This window comes from Berghia stephanieae, chromosome 1 (assembly GCF_034508935.2).
Source record: "Berghia stephanieae isolate SIO BIC M18660-M18661 chromosome 1, UCSD_Bste_1.3, whole genome shotgun sequence".
In the NCBI taxonomy this organism is placed as follows: domain Eukaryota; kingdom Metazoa; phylum Mollusca; class Gastropoda; order Nudibranchia; family Aeolidiidae; genus Berghia; species Berghia stephanieae.
The window spans coordinates 139,763,620-139,770,917 of record NC_088360.1 but is presented as its reverse complement, the minus strand read 5'-3'; positions in this window follow the sequence as shown (position 1 = coordinate 139,770,917).

The window sequence follows — 7,298 nt, the reverse complement described above, 5'->3', positions numbered from 1 at the left end:
ACTTGACCACATAGCCGCACAAAAAATATTGAAACTTGTTGAAACTTTAAGGAGTCTTCAAAGAAGTCTCAGATTGTAGTCATTTGTAGCCCACCGTAACAAACAGGTAATAATATTATTGTGTCGGGAGAATTGAACCAGTTAACAGTTACTGTCGTACTCTGGAAAAGATCGTATTTAAAAATTCGGCCAGAAAAATCGTCCTTCAAATATCGATCGATTTCAATGAGACCTTCACCTTGGCAAGTACTCTCAAAGCTGAGACTTCTAGAAGAGTCTGTGTTTGTTTGTTTTTTGGGTTTTTTTTTTTTGGTTTTTGTTTGTTTTTTGTTTTTTTGTTTTGTTGGGTTTTTTAGGGGGGGGGGGGCATGGGGAGGGGGGGGTGTTGGTTTTTGGGGGGTTTTGTTTTTGTTTTGTTTTTGCTTTTGTGAGTGTGTGAGAGTCGTTTTATGTAATTCATTCAACCAAAATACTTCCGTACATCAGAAAGACGCGTATTGAAAAATTTGTCCAGAAAACTCGTCCTCCAAATATCGATGGATTTAAATGACCCTCATCTTGGCAAAAAAAAAAAAAAACTCTCTCAAACCTGGGACTTGATGGAAGACTTCGCGAGGTCCCAAGTTTGAAAGTTTTTGCCAAGATGAGGTTAATTTAAATCGATAGATATTTGAAGGACGAGTTATCTGGCAACATTTTTCAAACACGCTTCTTTCTGGAGTACGGCCGTTTGATTATTTAACTGGTTAAAATAGATATAGACATTTTCTGGCTAAAATTTCAAAATAAGTTTTTCGTCAGTGTAGTTTGTATATATATATATATATAGGTATGGAAAAACACACATGTCTACCTCTCGTTTTCTTTTTCTTGCCTTTTTCACGCAGTGGGAGTCTTTTTCCCACGGTCTGAGCAGAAGCCATCAGACCATCTGGCGCACGCGACTCCTGTCTTCATTATCATCTAGAGTTACATGCCCCTACATAAGAAATATTATTATTATGATGGAAGAAGGGAGAGAGAGAGAGAGTGAGAGAGAGAGAGAGAGAGAGAGAGAGAGAGAGAGAGAGAGGTGATAATAATAATATAGTATCGCAATATTTTATTTATAAAGCTTACAAGGACAGAGTGTGCGTACGTTTGTAACATTTTTCTCCCCTCACGTTTATTTAATTACTTTTTTATTTTATTGCAAAAATAAAAGAAAGAAACAGCAGATCTATTTCTAAATTAAGGAAACGAAAAACAAAAACAAATAAAAATTTCAAAAACCGAGTATGCTTGCCTGACTTTTAAAAACGTTCTACAAATTTGATGCATTTGCGTTTTTATTTGCACCGACAAAACAGGCAAATCTCTAAAGTGGAAAATTTCAAACTGACATGAAATAAGATTCCCTTTATTCATTCTCAAGGGGAAAATGTGTCTTTAGTGTCTATCCCAAGGGAAGACTGGAATAACCCAGGCGTAAGCCGTAGTGCAGCGCCGCAAAGTGAGCTAGGGCGAGGTGACTTGCTCAAGGCCACACAACGAGGCGGGTAGTCGAACTCAATACCTTCTGGGTACGAAGCAAAGACCGTACCGCTGAGCCACGCTGATCCCTGGCCGTTGAGATAAAGAGTCATTATCAAGTTTGTATTTTTTTTAATTCAAAAAAAAGAAAGAAAAAAACAACTCCTAAAAAACCCTGCAAAACAGTAATTCTCAGAGAATAGCTAATCTTATATATTTCTTATGTTAGATTCTGATTTTCTGGAATCGAGAGATGGCAGAGTGGTTTGTTGGTGTTTTTTTAATGCCTATTCTTTGGGTAAGGGTCTGCATCTCGATTTTTCCTTGAGCAAGAAATTATTCCTTAAATAGTTTATTTTCCGTCTCTGCACTGCGGCTGACGGTTCAACTGTGACTGGTGCCTTGATTTCCTACCAAAAAAAACCCCCAAAAACCCAACAAATTTATTTATTTATTTATCTATTTATTTGTTTGTTTGTTTGTTATTTTTGTGGGGGGGGGTTTTTTCTCATTCCACAAAAAAAAAAAAAACAAATAACCCGTTTTACTCCGATTCCATTTAATGTGAGCCATTTTGGTTGAAAATTGTATCAAACACCCATTCTCACAACCATTCCTTTTTAAAAATAGGGCTAGGGCCTAAGTTGTTCCCTACAGCCAATATTAAATTTTTGCCTACAAATACAGAATTACTGGCAAATCAAAAAATTATAACACTATTTTTTACAGATTGGTATACGATTAACATACGGTCCTTTTCTTGATTAAGTGTAATTTTATCACCCGTTGACTCAAATTATTATTTATAAAATCTGCGTGGGCATAATGATCGGTCCTTTATTGACAACCGAAATGGTGAACATTTATTTAGACTTAGATGAGTTGTCAGATTGGGTTTTACTTGCAAAAGTAGAAATGTGTGATGTATTCGTTTAGCTTAAGCAGCATAATTTGAGGTTTATATTTATAAAACATGTTATCAAGGATTATAGAATAAATCAATAGATAGAATAAATATGACGTCATTTGGGTCTTTATTGTTGATTTTTGCCATCCGCGTTTATAATAATTCTCACTGAGCTGTATTAACCAGACTATAAACGTTTACGGTTACACATAGGTTTGTGTGTTGGTCCGTTATACTTCCGGGTGGCAATGTTGTGAGCTTCTTAGCCAAGCGCATAGTATCTATATGATGTAGTCATTTTATTCTATTTAATTTGTCAACAGAAAACATATGATTTAGGTCATGGTGAACTCGTGTTATTTTATCTACCCAATTATTGGAAGAATAAGTTTGCCAGCAGACTTTTGTTTCTTCCACTTTCGTAGTCTTTCAATTCGCAGAATCTCTGAAAGCGCACAGAGCTGCACGTACGAGATGGAAGTCGGTTTAGACGAATTCAGTTCACGTGGGGGCGGGGACGTAACCTCCTCTAAGTCTAAGCTTGGTGAGAAGTTGCCAGGCTTTGATACTAGTGAGAAGAGACACTGGGTGACTGCGAGTCGGCTTCGGTCGAGGAGCTGCCTCACGGCCAGTGCGCTTCATCGGTGGGGTCTCTCTACCTGTCCAACATTTACCCGCTGTGGGCAAGAACCTGAGACGGCAGAGCATCTAGTCGAACGGTGTGTTGTGACGATGCTACCCGGCGGGTTTGCGACTGTGCACGAATGCGGACCGGACTTTGCTGATTGGGTCGATCGTCATAACATAGTAGTGTGAAAATCATTAGAGGCTGCTGCCGTCTGCTTAACAATGACAATGATTTGTCATTGTATTCGATTCGACAATTTTATGTATATTTACTACATCTAAATCAATACATTTTCCCTTTGTTTTTAGATTTATCTGACCGAAATGGCACAAATTAATTTCAAAATTACATTAGGGAGTGAAGTGGCCGAGTGGTTAAGGCATTGCACTGTGATCCGGAAGGTCCCGGGATCGAGTCCCGCTTCAGACACTTTCGTTTGTTTTTTTCCTTGGGCAAGATTAGTAACCCCCAACTTGGACAACATGGGTGATTTCTGTTGACATCAGACATCTTGTTGGATGAGTTATCTATATTCCTTCGTGGAATGCCTAGGCGACGATATCTTATTATGATGTCGTGGCGGAAAAGGCATATATTTTTTTTTTTAATATTGGAGGAATAAGTTTGTCAACAGACTTTCGTTACTTCCACTTTCGTGGTCTTTCAATTGGATTCAATAGTCTGATGTCACGTCCGGCCATAAACGAGCAGCTTGGTTCTAAACAAAGAAAATCAGTACTTTTTATTCTTCATGCTGGCTATAAATTTTTCACATGTCCTGTGATCAGAATGTATAAAAGTCAAAACATGATCAGATTTATAATGTTTTTCTCCTCTGGATACGCTTTTATGCTCGTCGGAAAAGTATTTCATAAGGGCGTTCGCTATTGCTCCGATAGTTTAGAACAAGTTACTAAGTTACAATGCTTCATTACGAGGGAAGTGACGTCACGACTGTTGAAGCCTATTTGCCGTCTGTTTACCAATGATTTGTCACTGTATTCGGTTCCACAATTTTATGTTTGTTTACTGCATCCAAATCAATACTTTTCCCCCTTTATTTTTAGATTTATCTGACCGAAATGGCATAAATATATCTCAAGATTAAATTAAAGAGTCCAGACAGCTCACTGACTTTCTTTCACTCACTTAATTAATTCATGTGGTGTTCAGCTCATTTTAGTTTTAAATTTTCAGTTTTTGTTTTTCCGAGTCTCACTTTTCCCATTTTCTTACCCTCGAGTTAGTAATGTTAAAATTGCGAAATTGCGGGCTTTTTACTGGTATCGTGGGGCTATGTGGTCTTGTGGTCTGACACTCGCTTTCGGATCGGAAGGTCCAGGGTTCGAGCCTCGCGCTCGGCGCATAGTTGAGTCTTTGGAGAAGGCTCTTTACTCACATTCTCTCACCGTACTCAGGTGTAAAATGAGTACCTGGCCGTTAACAGCGTTGTCTTGTCCGAAAAATTGTAATATGGCGAATGTTGCTGTTGACCAGGGACCCCTTGTAAAGCGCTTTGAGCACGTTAAGTGGATATTGCCCTATATAAAGCTTAATTTCAAAGCTCAACTTTATGTCTTATAAAGTACAGGAATAGATCATATTAATATAAAGTAAAAATCGGTCAGTATTTATCCGACCCGTATTTATATAGGAAAAATAAAAAAGGATAAAAGTGGGTGTTATGATAGACAAGAACCCCACGTAGATTTGGAAAATGACAAATGTTGAACTAATGATGTTTGTTGATGCAACTAATATGTGTTGACGTGAGTTAAATCGAAGCATGTCTGTACTCACACCAGCAGCTGTGGTGCATTAATTTGTCCTGATTTGGAGATTTGACCTGAATGCACGCGAGCTTGTATGTGTGTGTATGTGTGTGTATGTGTGTGTATTTGTGCGTTTGTTTATATTTTTCTACATTCTTGTCCATCCTTCTCCCTCTCTCTCTCTCTCTCTCTCTCTCTCTCTCTCTCTCTCTCTCTCTCTCTCTCTCTCTTTCTTTCTTTCTCTCTCTCTCTTTCTCTCTCTTTCTCTCTCTCTTAGTCTCTCTCTCTTTCTCTCTCTCCCTTAGTCTCTCTCTCTTTCTCTCTCTCTCTCTTAGTCTCTCTCTCGCTCTCTCTCTCTCTCTTAGTCTCTCTCTCGCTCTCTCTCTCTCTCTCTTAGTCTCTCTCTCTCTCTCTCTCTCTCCCCTCCCAAACACACACACACACACACACACACACACACACACACACACACATATATGCATTTGCATGCATAGCGTTGCTATTTGATCGGAGATGGTGAGTTGGAGGGTTTGGGGGGAAAGAAAGAGAGAAGAGAGAGAGAGAGAGAATAGAGAGAGGAGAAGAAGATAAGAGAAAGAAGGAGAGAGAGAGGAGGAGGAGAGAGAAAGAGAGAGAGAGATAGAGAGAGAGAAGAAGATAAAAGAAGAGTAGAGGATCAAAATGATGAGAGAGAGGACTAAACATTGGTGGATCCTATAGAGATGAGAGCGAGGGAGGAGAGGAGGAGAGGAGAGAGATAGGAGAAGATGAGAGGGAGGAGGAGAGAGGGGGGGGGAGGGTAGAGGAGAAGGACTTCAACAAATATAAGACAGATTAGGTTTTCGATGTTTGTGTATCTTACTTGTACGCGCGTGGGGGGTTGGGGGTGGTATTGGGTGTTGGGGGGGGGGGGGGGGGGGGGGGGGGGGGGGGGGGGGAGTCCCTCCAATTACCCCCATCCTCATTCCCTAAGATGTAATGTCGCTCCATATCCTTCCATAAAACACCCGCCTTTTCTTTTCTATCTTTTTATTCTTTTTTTTAAATCAACATCTTGTGTTAATTTTGTCCCTTCTTGCAATGATGCAATAATGACGCGTTTGTAAATAAATCAGTCAGTGTTGCCAGGTTGGCGGATTTTACGCCAAAATGGCGGATTTTTATCATCGCGTGGCGGGGAAATAATGGCCTGGCGGATGGCGGATTTTTAAAAAATGATTTGTAACACTTTAAAAAGTAAAAGTATAGCAATCAAGTGTAATCATTTCTTCCCCCCCCCCCCCCCCCCGAAATTGACTTTTAAAGAATCTTGAGGCTGCTGAAATGGATCCAACACATGATGTGAATTTGGTTGATATCATCAACCCAGAATCGCCATGCCTTTCAATAGAAATAGCCGTGTATAAAGTTGTAAATGAATGAGTAGCGTTTAATAACACAATTTTTATTCTAAGACAATACACTATTGTTGATTATAAATGTTTTAAATCAAATGGCGGATTTTTTTTGGCGGTTTTGGGGAAAATGTCGCAGGTGAAGTAAGATAATGTTGGCGGATTTTGGAGGATTTCTGGCATAAAGTTGGCGGAATTTTTGCAAAGGCACTGAGCTACACTGACATCACTTATTTATTGTGATCGTTTATGCACTGGGTACTGGGTACTCGGAGTTTGAGGAAGGATGGAGGCGGTGTGAGATTTAACTTGCATTGCGAAATTTTTTTTTTTTTTCTATAAAAAAAAAAGTAGATAACTAAAATTCTCAGCCCGCGAATGCGTTGCGTCAGATTATTTTCATCGTGATGTTTTGAGAGAAACAACTTTTTTTCCTCATAAAAATATATTCAGATATTGAAGAAAATTAAAATTTATCTTGAAATGAAACTGTATACGGGATAAGTCGGTCTCTTTTGTAAATTCTATGTTATTCTACCAATGTTTGTAAAGTATATATATATATATATATATATATATATATATATATATATATATATATATAATATATATAGCTCAAGCTCCATGTTACTGCCACAACCTACTGGTTTCGCGAGTCCAACTTTTAACCTCAATACCTTTTTGATATTCCAATGTGATTGTTTAAAACATGTAATAATTCCATGTTTATTCACGTTTATCTTGAAATGAAATAATATACACCTGGACCGAACTCTTTCATGATGACATTCCAAATTATCCAATTAGCCTTTGTCTTAGGGAAAGAATAACTTCTTTGATGCGATTCTATTTTCATAACAATGAAGTTATTATTTATATCTATCCTCTATCAGAACAGTTCCATGTTATCCCATTATGAAAATTAGATTATGTAACATTAGACTCGCCCTCACCCCTCTCTCTCTCTCTCTCTCTCTCTCTCTCTCTCTCTCTCTTCTCTCCTCTCTCTCTCTCTCTCCTCTCTCTCTCTCTCTATCTATCTAATATACTCTCTCTCTCTCTCTCTCTCTCCTCTCTCTCTCTCT